The following is a 24,952-nucleotide window of genomic DNA, read 5'->3' as shown; positions in this document are numbered from 1 at the left end:
TGCCCTGGCACAGTCATCCTCACAGTTCTCAGGTAGCGCCTACCACTGTCCAGACAGTAAAATCCAGACTAGGACAAAAGGCTTCAGAAATTGGCCGACCTCTAAGTCCTTTCCCATTTTATTCTTTTCGGCACTGATGTATGAAGTAGAAGTTTATGCAGTTGAGACAGTGCCAAAACTTCATTTTCTCTGCTAATGGAAAGAGAGCAGAAGGGAAGAAAACACAAAACAGGCTCTATCTGCACAGGGCTTACAATGTCATTCTTGTTGGGGCTCACTTGCTTCCTGGGCAGCTTGCTGCGGGAGGGGAGAGCAGGGCCGCTGGTTCTGGTGCCAGGTACTTCAAGTTGCGTCAGAAAGGGCAGCTATTGCCCATGAAGGCTGAGCAAATTCCCCGAGGCACCCAAGCAGTAGGCAAAGGAATTCAGAGGCAGCAAACCGTTGCTGCCTGCGTCCCTCCCACCTAGAAAAACACAGGCAACAAGCCATGGAATGGGAAAAGATATTTTCAACTGGCAAAGCTTTAATATCCACAATATATACACACACTCCAATAGAGCAATAAGAAAATGACAAATAACCCAACAGAAAAAAATGGGCAACAGACTTGAACAGGCATTTCACAAAAGACAAAAAATATATGAAAAAGATGCTCAACTTCGTTAATTACTAGAATAATGTAACTTAAGGAGATGCCTTTAAATATCTCACAAAAGAAGCAGAATTTAAAATCTGACAGCATCAAATGATAGTGAAGATGCAAAACAAGAAGAATTCTTATTCACTGCTGGTGAGAGAGCAAGTTGATTCAATACCTTTGGGAAACAGTTTGGCGGGATCTAACGTGGTTGAATATCCACAGATGCTATGTACAGAGCTTTGCACCACCTGTTCCAACCCTGACCACTTCTCCTGCAGGTCTCCTAGAACCTGGTCTGGATTAGCTATGCAAAGAAATGAGGTTGGGTTTGGGGGCCTGGCTTACCTGCCTGTCCTTCCTTTTAATTTTTGGAAAGATGAGATGAAACGCACACATATAAAAATGTATAGAACACATTTGGACAGTTTAACAAATAATTGCAAAGCAACCCTCTGTGTAACCAACACCCAGGTCAAGAAATTGCAATTATTAGCCTCCAAGAAGCCCCCTGTGTGTCCCCTGAGTGAACACAACCTCCCCTCCCCACTAGAATTAACTACTCTTATCCTGATGTTTCTGACATTAATTTCCTTCTTATTCTTTATAATTGTACCACCTATATTTGAACGTTACATGTATGGATTCCTATTGAATACATTCTTCTGTGTCCACATTATTTCTCTAACATAATTTTATGAAATTCAAACAAGTCTCTGGTGTAGCCGCAGGTCACTCATTTTCATCACTGTGTTGTATTCCACTGTATGAATACACTACAATGCATTTTTCCATTCTATTCTTGGTGGATAGGGTTGTTTCCAGTTTGAGTCTGTTATGAACTGTGCTGCCAAGAACATTCTTGCACGTAAATCCTGGTGCACATGTGCAAGAGTTTTTCTAGGGTGATGACCTGGTGTGGCTTCCCTTTAATCCAGGCTTAGTGCATTCATGCTTCTTCCCTATTCTCGTCTTTCAAAACTAACTCTCAGAAAAGGTCATAAATTCACTCATGCTAAGGTGGTTGGCTGAGAAATATTACTATGTATCCTTTCCCATATAACTGTGAGCTGACATCAAATGAATTAATTTCTAATTGTAGAATTTCAGGTATCTGGAGGCTGGAGAAATCCATAGAGTTGGCCCTGGGAAGAAAGTATCACATGATGGTTACACCATGAACCAAGAACACAAAAAACAAAAAACAGAAACCAAAACCAAACAAACAAGAAAAAATAGCCAAGCTGTTATATTTGTTATTTTTAAAAAATCTTATTTCGTATTTTCAATAATCTTGCGAGGAAAAAAAGCTAGCATAAAGACTGTTCAAAAACCAGGCACAGGAAGTGAAGTCCTTTCTCTAAGGGTCAGTTGGTAGTTAATGGCTAAGTTAACTGGAGGGGTCAAAAATAAATCCTTAAGGCCAGACATCCACGCTTGAGGCCCAGCTCGGTCAGCTAAGGAAGTCGTCTTCTCCAAGCCGGTTTCCTCGTCTATGAAACTGACACGCTGATGGTACTTCATGAGGTTGTTGTGAAGGTGAAATAAGGAAATGACTAAATCACATTTCACGCAGGGCTCGCCACTTGGTAAGTGCTCCAACAGTATTCAGGATCGTTCTGCTTATTTTTATTATTTGAAGCTGAGTGTGGGCAATTTCTGTGAAAGCAGGCAAGCAAATATCTGAGTAGGGTTCTCTGATGCTATTGGGGATCCTGGCAGGCTTAAAGCATAAATGAAAGAGAAAAGAGAAAGAAAGTAGAAGTGAAGCCGGGGGGAGAAATGAAAGGGGCACATCTGGTGGGTGGGAGGAAAGTGCCAAATTTCTAGAGGTGGGCTCTGAAGGCTGGCCAGAGGGGTGAGCGGAGGGGCTGGGGCCAGGGAAACAGAGGGAAAGCTGTGATAGGTCCAGCCCAGGGAGAGGTTTGAGTGGGTCTCACTGGGTCAGGACAGAGATGTTAGATGTAGTTAATACATAAATAGCAGGGTCTAGGAAAAGAAGTGGGTCAGATAGCGATAGCAAAGACGTGCATACCCACAGGGCAGCCAAGAGCCAACAGCTCCCGTGCATGCTGACGGCTTCCCGTCTCAAGTACCAGCGACCCACTCAGCTTTTCTGCCTCAGGATTTTCTCCTAGCTTGGAGACTTGTTCAGTCTACTTGCAGGCACAGCTATAGCAGAAAAGTGTGGGTCTAGGGGGAGAGTGGTGGCCCCCCCAAGGGTAACTTTCAAGCAACGGAGGACGAAGGTTGATGGATAAATGTTCCAACCTCACATATGTCAGAGGGACAATTCTAGGTGGTTTTTACATGGTTCTTCAAAGGGTCTCCAGGGAGATTGTGCCAATCTTCCCTAGTGATAACCAGCTCAATGATGCATCTTTCATTGGTTTTTGCTTCTTCCCTCTGTCACTCCCTCCTCGCCCCACTGTCTTCCTGGGATATCCTCCCAAATAAACTATTGTCACCAAAGTCCTTGTCTTGGCTCTGCTTTCAAAGGGACTCAAACTAAGTTATATTATAATCATCTGACACAAATCTGGGAGCTGAGATTCAAGTGAAACAAAAACAAAAACCCCCCAACCCTAGTTCAAATAGAATGTTGAAGACAAACATGGTCAAAATGGAAATTAAGAATGTTTTTAACCAACAGAAAATTTCAAGAACTAATAGAGTCAAAATCATAGCAGAAGCTAAATGTGCTCAGGTAGACTAATCTAGTGTGGATGGGCGCATGAAGTGGAGAAAAAACAAACTATGAAAGTGCTAGAAGAAAATGTAAGCAATCTGGAAATAAATCCCAGAGAACTTCCCACATAGGACCAACTGCACACGAGGCTGTTCACCGCAGGGCTGTTTGTGGTAATGGGGGTTGAAGGCTCCAGGGGCTCACTCCTGGGGGAAGGGATGAGTGAAGCAGTTGGGAGCAGGAAGCTGCATGTACTGTGGCCACATGGCTAGCTTGTACAACAGTGCTAAATGCAAATCATAAGAAACGGAATAAGGTCTATGGCACAATGTCATTTACACAAATATTCCATATCTACGCTGCGTATTTTACAAGGAAACAAACAAATGCTATTATACCTATCAAACACATCAGAGTGATTGTCTACGGTGGGCAGGGGAATGGGAGTGGGAAATGAGGATAAAAGAGAATTTTTAAAAAAGAAGTGTCTTACATAGACCAATGACGACTGTGGAGAGCATGAACCGAGGAGCCCACAACTGTGTTTAACTCAACTCTGCACCCGAGGTCCAAGAGGGGAAAAAAAAGGAAAAAGAAAATGCAGGAAGACACCAGTATAACCTTAGAGTATGGAAGGCCCCTTAAAGGAGGTATAAAAGACACAAACTGTAAAGTAAAACATTATAACTTGGGCTGCATGCACAAGGAGGCATCTATAAGGATTTCAACAGAGCATTTTAGTAATAGCTAAAAATCGGAAACAACCTAAAGGTTCATCAAGAGGGAATGGTTCACTGTGGCCTGTTTATACCATAGAATACTATTCAGGGGTCAAAAAGAACGAAGCTGACCTGTATGTACCGGCAGAGGACACAAAGCGTAAGGCCACTCTCAGGGTTATGCAGGTCTGGCTTGCCTCACCCTAGTCCTGACCCTGCCAGGATATATTGATAGATGAGAAAACCAAGGAATAAAAAGTACAATACCATACAATTTAAACTATAAAATGGAAGGTGGCACAAAACACATCTATGTTTTCATCTGTACATTCTACACATATATAAATACCTGGAACAAAGTTTGGGACATTCAAAAAATAAATGTGTGGGGGCTGGCCCCATGGCTGAGTGGTTAAGTTCGTGTGCTCTGCTTCTGCAGCCCAGGGTTTCGCCAGTTGGCATTCTGGGTGCCGACATGGCACCGCTCATCAAGCCATGCTGAAGTGGCATCCCACATGCCGCAACCAGTGGCACTCACAACTAGAATATACAACTATGTACTGGGGGGCTTTGGGGAGAAGAAGAAGAAAGAAAAGAAGATTGGCAACAGATGTTAGCTCAGGTGCCAATCTTTAAGAAAAAAATAAATGCGTGTGTTAAAAAAAGGAAGTAGGGAGCATGAAAGAATTGCTGCATGATTAGTTGCCCTGTGGCAATAACTTCCAGAATAGTTTTGAGCAATACGGCCAGTTTTTCCAAGTGTCACTGGGTTCGTAAACACTCATGTCTCCAGGGTCACTTCCCTGGAAAAACTCTTTGGGCCAGAGCCTGCACTTTCCAGAGTTATCCAGCAGGGGGCAGAAGCACCATGAGCCTGCTGCCCTGGCAAACTGCCCGGCGACCTGGAATTTAGGGCTGGGCCCCGCCTGCTTCTCCACCATTAAAGGCTGATTATTTTTAAAGTTTTCCTGCAGAGTAGCAGATTCGACTATGTACTCTTGGCTGCATATTTTAAAAATTCTGAACTTGCGTTTGAGTTCACAGTAAGACCTAATTTTTTTTAACCCAATTAATTTTTTAATTTTGAAAGTAAAATACATTCATCACCGAAAAAAATTTTTTAAGTATAAAATGGAAAACTTGTAGTTTTATTACCTGGAGAAAACACTTCAATGTGTTTCTTTTCTAGACTTTTAAAAACATGTATAAACACTTTACCAAAAGGGACATCATATTATACGTACTGTTCTATACATGCTTCTTTTCAAGTAGATCAACAAGATCTCATAGGCATCTTTTAAGGGCTCAATGTTAAATGAAATTTACACGCACGTTATTAACCCAGTTATTTCCATTAAAAAGCATTTTGACGCTGAATGTGATGGATCAAGACTCCATGCCACTGTTTGGTCTTTAGGTCTGGTTATGTTGTCCTGACCTGGAGGGCCTGGCATTTCTAGGAGCTAACCAACACCAGAGGAAGCCAAGTCGGCCTTTGGATCCACACCTCTAAACGACGTGGAGTTTTGGCAGCCAAGAGCTTATGTGCTCTGTGGTCTTTCGTAGGTTTCCTCACACAGTGGCTTCCTGGATGATGGATATTATTTCTGTTTATTGGATAACAGAAGATAATCACAGATCAGCTTCAAAATCTCTCTTGGAAGAGTGGCAAGCTATTTCTCTGCATATTGTGTGGGCTGACTTACTAGAAAGTAAAGACTTTGGATGGCCGGATTTTAGCGGCTTCTTCCTAGAGAAGGTGACTATCTCATTGTAGAAATTTATAAATGAAGTCCTTGCTAATTGCATTGTTTGGGGGAGGGATGGTTCAAAAAAGGATAAAGTAATGGCTTCGTTCGTAAAGATATGTCAGATTTAAATTATCTTTCTTTCTGGCACTATTCTTCCAGTTGTGCTAAATCTAAATCCTAGGAAACTTAATCAGATGAAAAATAGAGTTTGATTTTTTTTTTTTAAATGGAGTTGTTTCTTGTTTCAAAAGGGATTCAAACAAGTAAAAAGGTGAAGGGTTTGCTGACAAATAGGAGAATAAACATATCATTTGGAGAGGATCAACAATGATACAAAACCAATGTGGAAGGAAATTAAGATGAATTTTGTCACCAACTTTCAAAGATGAATGAATGCAGGATTCAGAGAGAAAATGTGATATCATTTGCTTGGAGGCATAATGAAGGATTTCCAAACCTAAACATCTTGGCAGACAATGGCCCAGACAGTGGCTGAATCTAATAATCAAAACCACAGGAACAATGAGCCACAGATGCAGAGAGAGACCTGGGTGGTCCAGCTTGTGGTGAGGTGACAGCTTGCCAAGCAAGCATCAAGACCCGCAGTGAAGAGTTCTGCAATTGTATTCCTTCATCCTCAGGATTGAGGTCACAGCGTGTTATCCGTCCTGGTTCAAACTACCAAGCTTCAAACCACCTCCAAAATTGTCAATGCCTGGAACATCTCCACTCCTGCTCTATGGCAAAGCACACCTTGATTGGAGGCTGGAAAGCACATTTTATTACATTATGTGTTTGTTTTTGACATGATGGAAGCCAAAGGTTGTTGAAGGTTTGAATGTTTGTTTTATAGAACAACTAAATAGGAACAACTTTATTAAAGAGATGTCTCATCCCATTGTAAAGGCAACAGATGATGCAGAGAATATTACACCAAACAAAGCTGCTGCAAAATGCGTTTGTCTTTGGGAGGTGATAAACCAACAATGAAGGGAGGAGGTCGTGAATCTAGGAGCTGAAGATGATAAAACTCTTAGAAGAAAGCAGCGGAGTGAATCTTCATGACATTGGATTAAGCAATAGTTTGTTAAGTGTCACATCACAAGCATACGTGATGAAAGAAAAAAATAGATAAATTGGACTTCATGGAAATTAAAATTTTTGCACTTCAAACAGCATCATCAAGAAAGTAAAAAGACCACCCACAGAATGAAAGACAATATTTGCAAATCGTATATCTGTTAAGGGACTTGCAGCCAGAATATACAAAAACTCTTACAACTCAACGATAAAAAGATAAATAACTCAATTTTTAAAGTGGGCAAAGGAATTGAACAGACATACAAATGGTCAATAAGCACATGAAAAGATATCAACATCATTAGTTGGCAGGGAAATGCAAATCAAAACCACAATGAGATATCACTTCACACCCTCTACGATGATTAAAATCAAAAAGACAAATAATCACAAGTGTTGATAAGGATGTGGAGAAATTAGACACTCGTACATTGCTGGCGGGACAGTAAAATGGTAGAAACTCTTTAGAAAACAGTCTGGCTGTTCCTCAAAAAGTTAGCCAAAAAGTTACTTTGTGAGCCAGCAACTCCACTGCCTGGTGTATACCCAAGAGAACTGAAAACATATGTTTACACAAAAACTTGTGTATGAATGTTCTAGCCAAAAAGTAGAAACAACCCAAATGTCCACAAACTTGTGAACGGTTAAATAAAATGTGGTATGTCCATACCATGGGATATTATTCATCCCTAAAAAGGAACGAACCACCAATACATGTTACAACATAGATGAACCTTGAAAACATTATGCTAAGTGAGAGAAGCCAGACACAAAAGGCCACATATTGTATGATTCCATTTATATGACATATCTAGGATAAGCAAATCCATAGAGACGGAAAGTAAATAAGAGGTTGCCAGGTCTTAGGGGAAGGGGGGATGGGAAGGGACTGCTGATGGGTGGAGCTTCTTTTTGGGGGTGATGAAAATATTCTGGAATTAAGCAGTGGTGATAGTTGCACAATTCTGTGAATATACTAAAACCACTGAATTGCACTCTTTAAATGGGTGGATTTTATGGTATGTGAGTTATATCTCAATAAAGCTGTTATAGTAAATACATAAATAAATTAGCAGGGAAATAAATAAAGGGAGGTCACAGACAGCCCCATCTCCCCTCCCTGATGAGCAAGCGCCTGGGGCCCCAGGTATTGACCTGGGTGGGGTGGCCGGGCCTGGCCCACAAATGAGCTGCCAAGGGAGGAGTGAGGAAGAATCAGAGGAGACACCCACAGGCAGAGTGTAACCAACGCCTCTTAAGACGTCCCTTCTCAGTGGGAAAATCCTGGTAGGTGGCAACCCATGGAAACTAAGGAAACTAGAATTGAGCAAGAAGGATTGGCAGGAAGTCAGGAGGAGGAGACAGGGTAGTTCCTGACTTAGAGCACAGCCAATTTTATAGCTGCCTGGAACCAGGTGTGAACAGAGAGGGAACTGTTAAGGGCACCAAGCAGAACTGTGTGGTTTTTAAAGGAGGCTGACTTGTGGAAGTAGTCGTCCACTGTCCCTAAAATGACTTGTGATATTTGTTTTGTTTAGTAAGTTTATGTGCCTATCAGGTATTAGATGTAAGCAATAAAAGGAAAATAAGAGCTAGGAGCTTACAGCCTCATAAGACAGACAGTAAGTTACTCTATGGTACAATAGTTTCTATGGTAAAAGTAGATGCCACAGCACGCAGAAGGGTCACTAGATTCAGGCTAGACAGTCAAGGAGGGCTGCCTGGAGGAGAAGGTGTTTAAGAGGAATCTGTGCCATTTCAGGGAACTGCGGCCTAGGGAGTCTGGCTAAACCTCTTCAGGTAATCCAAGATAGAGACTGGATGAGAGCCCATGCCCTGCTCACAAACCAGCCGTCTCTCCTTCTGCTGAGACTGTCATCTTCCGTGAGGAAGGACTCCAACCTGGAGGAAAAGACTGTGGTCACGGGTTCTAGCTCTGGTCCTGGAGTAGGCACTGGGCTGCTTTGTGATCTTAGACATCTTAAGTCTATTCTACTTGTGAACAATTTCCTCCCCTAAGGAGTTAGAGTTGTGGTCATTCTTCATGGAAGTGATGTAATTTAGGCGCTTGCGGCCTCCTAAATTCATTTTTACAGGTAAGTTGCATGTACATGCATGTGAGGAAAAAGTCTAGAGTTACTGAATGAAGATCCTCTGAAGGGGAGAGTTGGGGAGGTGGAGTCAGACTCCTACCTCTAGATTGACAGCTGGGTACAATTGTCCATCCCTAGGCTTCCCTCCCAGGGTCCATCAGTGCCTGGTGACCTGAGATGGTGATCTCCTTCGCATTCAGAAAGTTGGGCAGGACCTGAGGTGGCTAGAGGAGCCCTGTCCCTTTTCCCCTGTGCTATACAAATGCCACCTTTTCTTCCCTCTGTGTGCCACGATATAAATAAGGACAGAAAGCGTTCGTCAAGCATCAGTGGCATTGCCAGGCCTGGAACTCAAACTATTCTTACCATGAAGGGCCAGAGATTGAGGAGTAAACAACTTTTTTTCCCTAGTAATGGATCTTTCTGATTGCAAAGTTTCTGCTCGGGAAGAAAGGGCAGGGAAATGCTATCTCCCAGAAGTGAGTTACCTATGGTTAGCACAACCCTGGGGTTAGAGTTCCATAAACCAGCAGGCCCGAAAGGTTTGGACGGTCAGGCTTGGCTAATACACTGGGAAATTTGGTCGACTGGAGCCTGATGCTTTGTATCGACTTTCAGAAGGCAGTGACTGAGCAGGTAGCGATTTGATTCTCTGGGCCAATTGGGTCACTGAATCCTGTTTTAACTGTAACATGTTCCCACAATGCCTTGTTATGAATTGGATTGTGTTCCTCTCAAAAAGATATGTTGAAATCTTAACTCCAGTACCTCAGAATCTGACCTTATTTAGAAATAGGTCGTTGTGGATGCGATTAGTTAAGATGAGGTCATCCTGCAGTAGGAAGGACCCCTAATCCACTGTGATTGATGGCGTGATAAGAAGATGGTCACGTGAAGACAGACACACAGGGAGAGAAGGCCGTGTGAAGATGAAGGCAGAGGTCAGAGATTTGCAGCTACAAGCCAAGGGATGCCAGGGTTTGCCAGCAAACCACCAGAAGCTAGGACGAGGCAAGGAGGAACTCACCTGTTGGTTTCAGAGGAAGCATGGCTCTGCTGACTCCTTGATTTTGGACTTCTAGTCTCCAGAACTGTGAGACAATAAATTTCTGTTGTTTTAAGCTGCCAAATTTGTGGTACTTGCTTACAGCAGCCCTGGAAAACTAATGCAACCTCCCAAGGCTGAGGTTTTATCAGCATGCCCAAAAACCAGTCTGGAGTTTTCATCTGAAGGGCAGGATCTGGCATTTGTGTCCATAATTTTTTTTTCAAATCCCCTGGGACTTGGGCGCCGTTCTTGGGAGTGCTAGAGTGTCCTGGCGGAGCCCGGCGCTGCCTCTAACACCTCTTACTCCCATGACACGGGCTCAGCTTCCTTGAGAAGAACCTGGAAATGCCATTTTCAGGTCCTATGTGAGACTGAATAAATGAAAAAAATTGGGGTTCTCTTTTCCAGTTTGTAATACATGTTGCACAGCTTAGACTTCCATACGCATTGACAGTCTTTCTTATTCACCCATTCATTCAGCAAACTCTTACTGCATGCTTACTGTGCGTCAGTGGTGGACAGACAGTCATGGCCTCTGCCCTCACTGGGCCTCCAGTCTCAGGGCAGCCTCACACTACTCCACTGGAGTTTTGATGCTGTCTCTAAACCTTCCCAGGCCTCCTCACTGGACTGCGTAACTTACAGCACATCCCCAGTGGAGACAAACCTCCATCTTTGAAGGAGGAGATGAGGTTTTGGACCATCCAGAGTCCTTTAGAGCTGTGTCTGGGGAAGGAGGTATATGATTAAGCTGGGGGGAAAAAAAGTCTAGGGGCCAGCCCGGTGGTGCAGCGGTTAAGTGCGCACCTTCCGCTTCAGCGGCCCAGGGTTCAACAATTTGGATCCTGGGTGTGGACACGGCACCCCTTGGCAAGTCATACTGTGTCAGGCATCCCACATATAAAGAAGAGGAAGATGGACACAGATGTTAGCTCAGGGCCAGTCTTCCTCAGCAAAAAGAGGAGGATTGGCAGCAGATGTTAGCTCAGGGCTAATCTTCCTCAAAAAAAAAAAAGTCTAGGTTGTTGTTTTTCCCCCGAAAACCTCAGGAAAAAACCCCAAAATATTTTAATAGCAATACCAATGGGATACTTTCATAACTCCTAAGATGATGATGTGGAAGAACAAGGTTATTCAGATATAAAAAAATGTCTTCTTACATCATGGTCATATAAGGAGACCCTTTAACTCAAGCATGTGAATCTTCACTCGGTAGCCTTTCCCTCATCTTTTTCCTTTGTCCTTCCTTTGCTTTGACAGAGGATCAGGTGAGGGAGCAGGATCTTTATCTCTTCTGTCTTTCTCTTGATCTCACTCCTGAGTAAACAGAGGGCGAGTGGTGCGGGCTCAGACCTTTCAAAACAGCCGGGCCTTCCTAGAGTGAGACTCCTGATTGCCCTTGTTATTTTTCCTGACTTGTCCAAGGATCTTCTTCCAAGGTTGTCACCTAATTGTGATGTAAGCCTCACTACAGCTGCCATAACACTTCACGAGACATGCACGTGGCAGACACTCAGAGTTGAAGCTGCAAGCCAAAACAGGAAGCAAGCTGGGCTTTCTATCACAGAGGAAATGTCTCAAGATGCCTGGGAGAATGACTCCCAAGCTTCTGCCTCAGTGAGCTGATCCTTGTTTCTAAGCCTAAAATACTCCTCTATGGTGTATGGAAATAGCAAAGGTTAATTTCAGTGTTTCATGAGGCAGTTGTATATCTAATGGCCACAGTGTGTTTTATCAGAACACCATCTCACACCATCTCTGCAAAGGGTGAACGGGGCTTCATTCATTAACTCACTCATTTATTCATTCATTCATCAGATATGTATGAAGTGACACGCACTTTGACAGGCAGTGGGAAATCTAAAGCTGGAAATACAGTTTCTACCCTTGAGAAGCTCATGGTGGGGACAGAGATATAAACAGAACCTGGTGTGATACAGCTTGAATGTAACTGGGTCTTCTTGAGCCACTCTGCTGTACCTTGGAGACCCATCCCAGCATCCAAATCACCCTGCTGCAAAGGCGTCCCATGAGCAGACAAAGGAGGGGCATACACCACTCATCACCAGCAAAACTTCCTAATCACCCCCTTTTTAAAGCATCTTTGTTCCTGTCCCAGAGAGCCTCTCACCTTGCAGTTGCTGCATCTCAGCTCTCATGTCATCCCACCCCCAAAGCAGAATCACCTTCTTTTCTCCCCACATTTCCACTCCACTTGCAACGTGGCTCAGTAAAACAAGACTTGATCTCAAGCGTCTCTCAAGGTTGTTTCTAGGGAACCCTGATTCAAAGTGTCTGGTGCTGCTGGACTGTAAGGTATAAGGCAGGAGGCATGAGACCAGAGAGGAAGCATGGAGTCAGAGTAATTTTCATAGTGGACTTCATACGCCAGACTATTTTTCATAGTGGCTGTTCCTACCCTTGAGTTTTTCAATCAGAATCCAAACAAACTTCTCTCCCCCCTTGCCCTTCCAGTTCCCTTTCTCTCTCTCTTTCTCAATCTATTTGAAAAACTTAGGCGGTCTCTCCTCACAGTCTGCCTATTGATGATGACGTTGCCATGGTGGTGTCGTTCGACAGGTGTCTCCTGTGATTCCTGGTAGTTAGATTTTGAGGTTTAATCAGATTTAGGTCTGACTTTTTTGGCTAGACTATCTCTAGGGTTGCCAGGCTTAGTAAATAAAAATACGATGCCCAGTTAAATTTGAATTTCAGATAAATAAGGAATGATTTTTAGTACGTCTCATGGAATATTTGGGGCATATTTACATTAAACATTATTTGCAATGTTTTCCATTCAACCCTGATTTCATAAGAGGTATTGTATCCATCCATCAGGAGGCGCATGATATCTTGCTCTCTCTCTTTGTGATGTTATCAGTTGTTGATGCTCATGGCTAGATTGATTACTTCCCTAGAGGGTGTAAAATTATAATGTTCTAATTCTTTTTTTTCTTCATTTCTTTGCTGGAATATGTCCATAAAGAGAAGTTTTCCCTCATCAACTATTTGGTTTACCTGGTCATTTTCATACAGGAAAGGCAGGATACATACTTAATTCTTTCCTTTTATTCATCAGTTTTCAGAATAATTGGTTCCCTAGCATCCTCCATAGGTGACCAGTGAGTTATGGGGTTTTTTAAAGTATTATGGGGGCCGGCCTGGTGGTGCAGCAGTTAAGTGCGCATGTTCAGCTTGCGCGGCCTGTGGTTCCCTGGTTTGGATCCCGGCTACAGACATGACACTGCTTGGCAAGCCATGCTGTGGCAGGCGCCCCACATATAAAGTAGAGGAAGATGGGCACGGATGTTAGCTCAGGGCCAATCTTTCTCAGCAAAAAGAGGAGGATTGGTGGTGAATGTTAGCTTAGGGTTAATCTTCCTCAAAAAAAAAAAAAGTATTATTATGAACTCAGGGATTTTGTATACCAGGGACTTGTATATCTTTTTATCCATTGCTATCATTATTCTTTTAGACACTCAAATTGTCCCATGTTTGGCCAGTGGGAGCCCCTTGAACTTGGTTTCTGAGTCTTTTTGATGCCACCCCTGTGGTCTTTGCTAGCTTCTTTGCTTTCTGATGATACAAGATGTTCCAGATTAATCTCACACATTTCTAGCCTAGACTTGGAATGATCACTTCTCTTAGGAAATCCCTTTAGTGGGAAATGATATTTAGAGATCAAACATTTCTGACTCCCCTATTTAAAATCATAACAACCCCCTGTAACAAAAACACATACATATGCTCCCTGAGACCCCCTTACCCTGATCTATTTTATTCCATATTATCTATCATCTTCTAACATATCACATAATTTACTTTAATTATGCTTACTGCCCATCTTCCACCACTAGACTGTCATCTCCTCACAGGCAGGGACTTTTGTCTATTTGTTCATCGCCTGGCACATATTAGGCACTCAATAAATATTCCTTGAATGAAAGATTGACTGAATGTCACCAACTTACGTTTTGAAATGTTCATTCTCACTGCTGGTGGAGAGTGAATTGGGGCAGGACCACTGTGAAGCAGGGGGCCAGTCAAGAGCCTATTTCAGTTGGGCAGGTGAAAAATGGTGATAGCTTAGACTAGGAAGGTGTCTGTGGAGATGGAGAGAAAAGTAGGGTAGAGACAAGATATATCGGAAGTAAAACTGACTGAACACAGTGGTAGATTGCATGGAGGGGAGGACGGAAAAAGAAGAATGAAAGGTGACTTCTTATCTTGGCCTGAGCAAATAGATGGATTGAAGATGTTAAAGGGCTGAGAGGAAAGAGAAGCGGGGGAGAGTTTGAGGATAAAGAGAATCAAGGGCTCTATTTGGGAAATACATGATTTGAGGTGTCTGTTGAGACAGCCAAGTGGAGACATAAAGCGAGTGGTTGGATGGATGAGTCTGGGCTCAGGGATGGAGACGTAAAATCGAGAGTCATCGGTATTCGAGTGGTATTTAGCTCTGGGACTGCATGACATCATCCTTTGAGCTTCAGAGACTAAAAGCTGTTTCAGGACTAATCCCTGAGGTACCCCAACATATAGCAGCCAGTTGAAGGAGGAGAGGGCTGCCAAGGAGACTGAGAAGAGGAGGCTAAAGAGATAGAAGGAAAACCAGGAGAGAGTAATCATGAAAAGCAAGAAAGAAGGGTGCTTAAAGAAGGAGGAAGTGGCCGACTGTGTCAGATGCTCTTGAGGGGTTAAGTTCGATGAGGAGAGGGATAAACCCCCTGGATTTTGCAGCATAGAAGTTGCTGGTGACCTTGACAAGAGAAGTTTCAGTGATACAGTAGGGACAGGCGAATGAAGAAGAAGTGAAGACTGGAGCCAGAGAGAGCAGGTTACTAGTTCAAGAAGCTTGGTGGTGAAGGGGAGAAATGGGAACAGTAGCAAGAGAGAGATGAGGGGGCAAGGAAAGCATGTATTCACGATGGGAGATGCTGCAGAGTAACGCAGATGACCTCACACAGTGGGAAGGCCTAACAACACGGGGCCGAGAAGCAACTACAGGAGACTGTTGTAATCCAAGTGAGAGAAAAGGGCTTGAACCACGACAAGGAAATAGAACTGACGGAATCTATGACACAGGTTGACCTAGAGATCTCCCAACTCCAGACCAGAAGGCAAATGCCAGGGTGCACAATTTCTCAGGATGCAAACCAACCTGCTAAACAGCCTTTCCCCTCCTAACCCTCACCTCAAACAAGCACGCGCACCAAAACTCCCAAAAGCATAGAAAGCAGGATGCACATTGGACCCTGGACAAATGCCCAACTGCCCCCAGGATGGCCTGATCTGGGTTCAAAGCCGAGAAAGCACACAGAGTTTCCTGTTCTCTGCACTGGATTTAAGTGAGTTTTGAAAGCACTCTTCTCCGGCTACCCAAGGATTAGCCATGTGTTTCAGCAAGTGATTGAAAATCATTACTCGTCTCTTTTGGTTGAACCTCAAACGTTTGAAATGTACACAGCTTGCAGGCTGGCCAGGGCAGCTGAGCTTCAAGAGGACATGTCCCAGCCATCTGTTGTCCTGCTTCATACCAGCCTTCTGCCCTTCCCGCTGCCGAGGAGCGCTGGGCTTGACAGGCAAATGCAGGACAAAGACAACTGCAGCCTTGGCTTGAACAGTTGCTCACACGGTGTTTTGGGTGGGGAGTGGGGGAGGGAAGTTATTGCCTTGTTTTCAAGTGCTTTGCCTTGAGGTATGGAGTTTTTCCTCTATCTTAGAGATCCAGAGAGTTTTAGGGACAAAGGACGTTACCTGTGTCAGAGCAGCTCAAATTGTGCTCAGCTGCTCTGAGATGATCGAAGGATGCAATGTGAAGATTAGAATTTCATTTAAAAATATGTAAGTATTTAAAAAAGTGATAAGTCTGTAACAATGTGAATGCATTAAATACATACTTTTAGCCCATCAAGACGTCAGTGGTCTAAGTTGCATCACCAGGTAAACTAATTTTTTTGAGGGCAGGGCAGTCAATTTTATTATTATTTTTTTAATTCATAAACTTTATTTTTTTAAGAAAAATTTTAGATTGACCAAGAAATAGAGCAGACAGTACAGAATTCTCATATTACCCTCCCCTCCTCAGCTCATTTTCCCCTATTATGAACATCTTACATTGGTATGGTACATTTGTCACAATTAATAAATCAATATTGAGACATTATTATTAACTGAAGGCTTATTCAGATCTCCTTAGTTTTTATCCAATAGGCTGTTTCTGTTCCAGAATCCCACCTAGGATACCTCATTACATTAGAGTGCCATGTCTTCTTAGGCTTCTCTTGGCTGTAACTGTTTCTCAGACTTTCCTTGTTTTTGGTGACCTTGTAAGACCTGGTTGAGTATTTTGTAGGACACCCCTCTGCTGGGATTGGTCTGATGTTTTTCTCACGAGTAAACTGGTGTTATAGGCTTTTAGGAGGAAGATCACAGAGGTGAAGTGCCATTTTCATCACATTGTATCAAAAGTACATGCTGTCAGGCCGCCCAATGGCTTAGTGGTTAAATTGGTGCCCTCCACTTTGGGGCTCCAGGGTTCACCAGTTTGGATTCCGGGCATGGACCTATGCACTGCGTATCAAGCCATGCTCTGGCAGGCGTCCCACATATAAAATAGAGGAAGATGGGCACAGATGTTAGGTCAGGGCCAATCTTCCTCAGCAAAAAGAGGAGGGCTGGTGGCGGATGTTAGCTCAGGGCTAATCTTCCTCAAAAAAAAAAGGACATGCTGTCAACATGATTTACAACTGTTGATGTTGATCTTGATCACCTGCCTGAAACAGTGTTTGTCAGATTTCTCCACTGCAAAGTTTTCTTTTTAAAAAATTTATGTAGCAGCTGGCCCAGTGGCATAGCAGTTAAGTTCTTGCACTCCGCTTTGGCGGCCCAGGGTTCGCTGGTTCAGATCCTGGAGGCAGACCTAGCCCCGCTCATCAAGCCATACTATGGCAGGCGTCCCACGTATAAAACAGAGGAAGATGGGCACAGATGTTAGCTCAGGGCCAATATTCCTCAGCAAAAAGAGGAAGATTGGTGGTAGATGTTAGCTCAGGACTCATCTTCCTCAAAAAAAAAAAAAGTAGGTAAGTATGGACTCCTGGATATTTATCTTATACTTTGGATTATAATCTAATACAACTGCATCCTGTTCCTCAAATTGTTCCAGCTTTGGCCACTGGGAGTTCTTTCAGTTGACTCCTGTGCCCTGGTGACACTGGTAATTTTTTTGTAAACTCAGTTTTGTGCGGACTTTGGCGCAGATCCTCCTGACACTCTGAGCCCAGGTTGGCAGTGACGGTGGGTGTGCCTGCGAGATTCAGCACTGCACCAGCCTGGGCATGTCTGCTTATGAAGAGCAGAGCAATGGAGATCTGACTACTTCCTGTACTGGGGTCCACCGGGCTCCAATAAACCACCAGGCTTGTCACAGTGACAATATAGTGATGAAGTTGTCTTGTTTGTTTAGTACTTGTAAGTTTTAGTTGTTTATTGACTCACTTTTACATTTATGATGAGGAAGAAGAGCAATTGCTAGATAGTATTTCATAATTACTCATTCAACTTTGAAACAGAAATTTCCATGACTTCTTTTTCTAGCTTCTAGATTGGTTTAATTGAAGACTAGTCTAATCTCGAAAGACAAGCTATGAAAAAAAAGCTGTTAACAGAGTTAAGAGCACAAACCCTGGAGAAGGACTTCCTTGATTAAATCCTTGACCTTAGGCAAATTACTCCACTCTGTACTTCAGTTTTCTCATATATAAAAAGAGAATATTAACAACAGGCCCACCTCAAAGGTTTGTTAAGTGAGTTAATGTACATGAAGCAGTTAGAACAGGGCCTGACATAGAGTGGGTGCTATGTAGTGGTGTCCATCATTCTTATTTATAACCATCTGCTGTGGCCTGAATGTTTGTATCCCCCCAAATTCATATATTGAAATCCTAATCCCCAAGGTGATGCTATTAAGAGGTGGGGCCTTTGGGAAGTGATTAGTTCATGAAGGTGGAGCCCTGATGATAGGGATTAGTGCCCTTATAGGAAAAACCCCACAGATCTCCCTAGACCTTTCTGCCATGTGAGGATGTAATGAGAACCTGCAACTCAGAAGAGGGCCCTCACCCGACAATGCTGGCAATCTATCTTGGACTTCCAGTCTCCAGAACTGTGAGAAATAAATTTCTGTTGTTTATAAGCCACCCAGCCTATGGTATTTTGTTATAGCAGCATGAATGGACTAAGACACCATCCATCCATAGGATCAGAATTTTCTCAGAACTGTGTGACTAAAGCAAAATACAAAAATAAGTTGGATGCTGAGACTGACGTAAGACTGTGAGTTGGTCAGGGCTCTGACTTAAAAATGCAACAGGAACTGGCTCTGGATGAGTTAAGCAAAAGGGGAATTTGTGGAAAAGGTATTGGAGAGCTCACAGAATCTCTTGGAAAGCCGAAGAGCCAGGCACAGGGCATGAATGAGAACAAAGGATGCTGGGCAGCAGCCAGGAGCATGGCCAAAACCGTGGCACAGAAGCTATCCAGAAAGTCCTCCCCTGGCCTCAGAACCCTGGGAAGCTTGGGCCACAACCAAGGTCAGAGACTGAATGATGGCCCTGCTGCTGCTGCTACCCCGGAACCTGGACATGGTGGCTGCAACTGCTGCCACCTGCGCCAGAAAAGGTTCTCTGGTCTCTGATTCAGAGTCCAGGGCAGTGCACCTAATGGGCCAAGCCCAGGTCATCTGTCTGAGCCCTGCTGGGAGGCTGGGAAGCCAGCATCTGGTGATTTCAGCCTCTATAGTGAGGCCAGCAGTGGGCTCTAACTTCCACTAAGACTCATAAGATGGAGCCTTCCATACACCTGGGAAGGGATTCTGAAGCTGGGCAATCAAAAAGTCAGAAATGTCACCCTTCATTCCTTCTTTCGAATTTTGTTCCATCATATTAGCATCATCGATGGACTTTATAATAAGTAAAAGTTTGAAAAACATTGGCCCAGTGCTCTGGTGTCCCTTATATTTTTCAAGTCAAAGGTATAGGTGACTAACTTCTGTGAGTTCTAAGGAAGATGAATGCTCTACTGGCTGGATTTGAGTAGGAGCTTTTCATGGAGGCTGTGACTCTGGGCCTTAAAGGATGTTGCATCCCAAATATTTGTAAATAACAGTAGATGTTCCTGTGATTAATAAAATGCAAATTCCTTAAAAAGATACAAAAGTGATCATCATTTTTATCAATATGAAATTTTTGATCCACAGATATCAAAATTACCACTGCCATCCTGTGGAGTCTTTGAAATATTTTGCTTTGAAAAAGAAATCTTCATATTTGAAGGTTGGAAACCCTTAGCATTGTCCCAACTCTCCTTTTCTAAGTGGAGAAATGGAGGTCCAAGAAATGAGGGACTCATGCAAGGTCTCAAAGCTGGCTCGGTGGCAGGCTCCAGGCCTCACACCCCCGTCCTCAGAGTTCCCCCATCATCGTGCTGCCAGCAGCTGGCCTAGGAGCAGGCCCCAGCCGTCCAGCCCCACAGCCACTGCCTTCCTGAGGCAGACCTTGACAGGAGACTCAAAGCTGTTTTGAATACTGGCCTGTGGCTGCTGCTGCTACTTTATTCACTCTTACCTTCTGGAAGTGGGAAATCCTGAGTGGCTTTCTCTCTGCCTTCAGCCTTATTCCTGGAGAGAAGAAGCAAAAAGAGAGCAAGCAGACAGTAGTCCCCACACTGGTGCTGGGCTTCACCTGCTGGACTCTGACCTATGCCAGCTGCAACTCTGCCTCTCAGTGTGGCTAACCTCCCGCCTAACCTTTGACTTGCTCCAGATCCTGGGAACCTGATTCCCTGGTCTTGCATTCACGTCCTGGCTCCCAGCTGTGTGACTTAGTCAGATCCCAACGTCTGCTGAGTGTGCCCTCGCATAGCCATGGTTTGATTATTTTGTTGTAGGGAGGTCAGCAGCAAACCAGAAGACTGGTGGGGACCAAGACAACTAGGCAAGCCTCAGACGGTCAAGCATCAGCGCTGGTTCAATGTCAAACAAATGGCCAAAGTCTAAATGGGCAAGTGAATGGTAGACGGAAAGCCAAGCAGACCGTAGTGGGGACTCGGCAACAGGAATGAGAGGCCATCAAAATGACTCCAGCCTCTAGAGAACTGGATGAAGAAAGGGAATTTTCCACTGGACAAGTGGGGACAGGGGAGATAGTGAGAAACCAGAACCAGGCACCAGGGTCTCCAAGGCTGTCCCGGACTGGCAGCAAGACCGAGGATGCTCATCTGCAAGACAGGGATGCAGAATTCCTTCTGTGTTCCCCTCTCCCCATCTGTAGCCAGGTGGATCCTATTTAATCGGGTCTGGCTTCAAGGTTGGTGGGAGGGGGCAATGTGGTGAAGAAGAAAGAGCAGAGCTTCAACCTCAGAGAGACTGGAGTTTGAACCTCATTTGGAGCCACTTACTAGTCTATGACTCCAGACAAGTTACTTAACCTCTCTGAGCCTCACCTCACTTATCTGTAACACGAAAATAACAATATCTCCTCCACAGGGTTATTAAATGGGAATAACAGTATCTACAGCAAGGGCTTATTGTGAGGATGTGGGAGTTAATATGTGCAAGGCCAGGGCTGGCGCCTGGATGGGCGCTCAGTCAAGTCATCCACTGTTCCCTTCTATCAGAAGCCACCTATGTGCTGGGCCCTGGGCTGAGGGTTTCGGGTGCTATGTTACCTTCCTCTTGACAAATCAAGAGAAATACTACTATTTCCATTTCGTGGGCCAGGAAATGGGATTAGAAGTGTTAAGAAACTTGTCCAAGATCCCAATTGCTGGCAAAAGTGTCTTTCTCCGGAGCTCATCAGTGTTTTTCCAAACTTTAGCCTGCATCTGTACAACTTTTTCTCTATCAACTGACTGCCTATACTATATTTTTGCTTAATATTTCATTTGAATTAGTCCCCCTTTTTACTTTAATTAATTTACTTTTAAAAACAGCTTTATTGATATATTAGTTCACATACCATCCAATTCACCCATATAAAGTATACAATTTAACGTTTTTTAGTATATTCATAGACTTGTGCAACTGTTACCACAATCAGTTTTAGAACATTTTCATAACTAATTTACTTTTAAAGGAAACTTTGTATAATTTCCATAAATGGAAAACTTGTATTATTTGCCATAAATGGAAATCAAAATAAAAGTAAATAAAATGACAGCTACACAATGTTATTAAATGCTCTCTAGCTGGTGCTGTCTGTGAAGTGTCTGAGCTTGAGACTTCTCTCTGCCAAAAAGGAAGATTAGCAGGTCTTAGAGAGCTGTTAAAGACACAGTCATGCTAAACTAAGACCCTCTCTTTGGCATAATCAAAAAAATAAAAAGAGTATTGAAAAGAAACTTACTTTTTCACTGTGTCATTTGAGGCCACATCCTTGAGCCACATAAAAGCATCTGTGTGTGCACCCCACACTTGCCTCCTCAAGCTACACTGAGTGACTTGTCCAGTATCACACAGCCTGTAGGCAGACTGGGCCTGGAAATTCAGGCTTCTTAACTTCTAATGCCATGTTCTTTCCACTGCACCATGGTCCTCTTTGCAATCATTATTTTAAATTAGGTCAAGTGCCTAATGTGTGTACTAGGCAGCCTGTTACAAATTCATAAAGGACAAATTTTATAGCTAGAAGGAACCTCGGAAATAATCTAATCCAACTCCTTTCATTTTCTGTATGAGAAAACCAAAGAGTTTGTTCACCTAAGCGTGTTTAGAATTGTCTGTCAGTCAGTTGACTGGAACACATAACCAACAATATAGCTGTAAACAGCCCAGAATTACAGTGACCCTCCTCTGGTCTTGGGCTTAAACCAAGCTTTCTGATATTTTCGTGTACCCTAGCTTCAGCCTTGCTCTTTAATTTGATTCTTTGGTTTGTTCCCACCTCTGTATGAGTGGTTTCCCCTTGGCCCAAACCACCAAGGTGGCTTTAAGGATCATAGGCAAAAGGGGTGTTAGTTGGTGGGTCGAGGGAGTGCATTATATGAGAAAGAAATGAGAGGTTGTCAAGAACTGCGAAGCCTCTGAGATTTTACCCTCCTTGCAAGCTCACAAGTTAGCCTGCCACAGTTTCATGGATGCTGGCAGAAGACACAAGACTTCTAGGTCGGAAACAGAGGACTTCTATATTCACAGCAATAGTAGTAGCAAGAGTATTGGCATTTTCTTGTGCTGGTTCCTTAAGCCCCAATTCCCAAAGGCAACACAAAGAAGGCCAGGTGACACCTGTACACACAGTGAGGCACATCACAAGAGAGGAAGCCTAAGCTTAGGGACCCAGATCTTAAATAATGGACAGCAAGCATGCCTGCACTTCACGCTGAGAAAGATGTTATCTTAAAAAGATATTCCGGAAAAAAGGGCCATCAGTGACTGTTCACAAAGCATACAAAAATGTGACAGACTCATGGAGAATTGTCTCCCAATGTTAAGCACATCTATGGAAAGTGAGCTACATCAGAAGGCAAGGGATAGGGAAGATGGAGAAGTGGAAGTGCAGGTTGATTTATCCTGTCCTTTTTATATTGATTCTTATTGATGTCAGTTATAGAAAGAGCATTTGGAGGCTTGTTTGTGGATTTGGGCATGTGTCTCACTTTTTGATACATGTAGCCCTCAATTCACTGCCTTGACAGGGTTTAGTCAATTCATATTATTCCTTTGTGTAGCTGTTAGAAATCTCTAGAAGCTCCACAATGCCACAGAAGGGAGAAGAATGTAGGCTTCCAAACGTTATTTGCTCCCTGGAGGTAGTGCATACTGGGAGAACCCATGGTGGCCACCCTGCAGTGGGGTATGGGATGCCCACCCATCTCTTGCATCATGTCCATCAATATCTATATAATAAACGTGGTAAGGTTTTCCAGTCACCATGATACAATCAACAAGACCCCTGACTTGGTCTAGACTCTCATCTGAAGCCAGGACTAGATGGGCCATGATGTCAGGCTTTGTTTGTTATCTGGGCTCCATCTCTGAGGCAGCTATTTTGTATCTATAACCAAGACCCAAATCCACTCCTCTGTCTCTCAGGTCTCAAGGCTGTTAGTTTTGTTCCTCTGCCTAGAGGAGGATGAATTCGTAGGTTAAAGGAAGGCCAATGCCTCTCAGGACAGGAGCTCATAGATACTGTCAGAACTACACTAGGACCTGGACTACGGTCCATAGAGGGATTCTGTGGCATTCCACAGTTCCTCGGGCTTTTTGCAAACACATCAGGTGGGACTTAACCAATTGACTGGACTTGGGCAGTCAGAGCCTGGCGGATGAGTCAGTGACCACATCCTCCAACTAGGGGCAAAGGGCAAAAATTATGTCAAGAAACCAGGCAAAGCCCAACACTACAGGGCAAAGGCCTTTCAAGTAGGGTAGCCTGGGAGAGCGATTCTACAAGAGCGATGGGGGCTACAGATGGTCCAGCTGATGTGGCAGGCTGCTCTAAATATAAATGCAGTGGAAATATAATTTAGAGCTGGCCATCCAAAGTGGTCCTTCCATCTCATTGCCTTCTGGGGAGCTCTATTTGGAATTAGGAAATAGAAAGGGATAAATTAGGGGGTCTCTGGGGCCTTTTGCCCTGTCTAAGCGACCTATAAACTGCAGCTTTTATACACAGTTCCTTGAAGCTACTGTGAAGAATTCTATTTCACAAAGATGCCCAAAGAGCTGCCGCTCCTTATGGACTCTATATACTGCCACAATCCATGGTCCCTTGTTGTAATCCCTAGATATTACCACACCTGGAAAAGGAGGAATTCTTCCTTCCCATAAGAAGTCATGAGACCTAAGGTAATCTTATGAATGTCTAGCAACCTCTTGGCCTGTGAACTCAAATGACACCTCCCACATTAATGCTAAGACTGATGTCCCAGGACCCACATTTATTACTGGCAGAGGATTGTGAAGAGACTTCCCCTCTGTGCAGTGAGCTCAACCTTTGAGCTGTGTATGCCAATAAATGTTCACCTGTCTCAAACAGGAAAGAGCCAGCGTGCAGGGTGATTGAACTCCAGCATTGCTGGCCAACCTGGATCCCAGGAACGCTGTGCAGATTGCTTTGACTCTTGGGCTTGTGTTTTTCTCTTCATTGTGAAAAGGAAGATTCATTTACAGACTCTGGGAGGTTGGACAGCCTTGCGAGGAAATGTGGTCATCCAATGCTCAGGATTTCCACAGCAGCTTTGACAGTTGACTCTGGTTTACTTTTGTTAACCATTTCTATACTTGGCCTCCACATTGTGGCCTGCTGGCATCAATAGTTATCAAGTCTGAGAAGAAACTCCAAGAAATGGTCTGTGAATTGGAGTTCATCCCTAAGCCAGGGGACTGGATACAGATTGTACTTTCAAGGTACTTTCTTAGAGTTTCTAGTGGCCTGTTGCTCCTCCTTAGGACTATGCCTGGCCCACCCAGCTAGACTTCCTGCTCAAATTGTAATCTGAAAACTGGGGCTTCTAATACACGACAAAACACATGTTTCTAACACACTATGCAAACACTTCTCAGAAAACATCGCATTTAGAAAATGCCACTGCATTAGTTTTCTACGGCTATTGTAACAAATTAGCACAAAATTGGTAGCTTAAAACAACACAGATTTTTATCTAACAGGCTAAAATCAAGGTGTTGGTAGGGCTGCATTCCTTTCTCGAGTGCCTATGAAAGAATTTGTTTCCTTGCCTTTTACAGCTTCCAGAAGCCACTCACATTTCTTGGCTCATGACCGTTTTTTCTCCATCTTCAAAGCCAGCAACCTTGCATCTCTCTGATCACTCTTCCATAGCCACATCTCCCTCTGACTGATTCCTCTTCTGCCTCCCTCTTTCACTGTTAAGGATCCTTGTGATTACATTGACCCACCCTGACAATCCAGGATAA

General features: G+C 43.7%; 1 long non-coding RNA gene across 1 annotated transcript; it reads right to left on the bottom strand.

The window, feature by feature from the left end:
- Positions 1–608: 608 nt before the first annotated feature.
- LOC124230975 (uncharacterized) lies at positions 609–19,769 on the bottom strand. Its single transcript, XR_006886332.1, has 3 exons — positions 19,644–19,769; positions 9,997–10,060; positions 609–1,782 (listed from the first exon to the last, which is right to left on the bottom strand). It is a non-coding gene; the product is annotated as an uncharacterized LOC124230975 (long non-coding RNA).
- Positions 19,770–24,952: the final 5,183 nt, after the last annotated feature.

The sequence above is a fragment of the Equus quagga genome, chromosome 20, assembly GCF_021613505.1.
Source record: "Equus quagga isolate Etosha38 chromosome 20, UCLA_HA_Equagga_1.0, whole genome shotgun sequence".
NCBI classification, from domain to species: Eukaryota; Metazoa; Chordata; class Mammalia; order Perissodactyla; family Equidae; genus Equus; species Equus quagga.
Note: the sequence above shows the minus strand (reverse complement) of the source record. Positions and strands in the feature narration are given on the sequence as shown.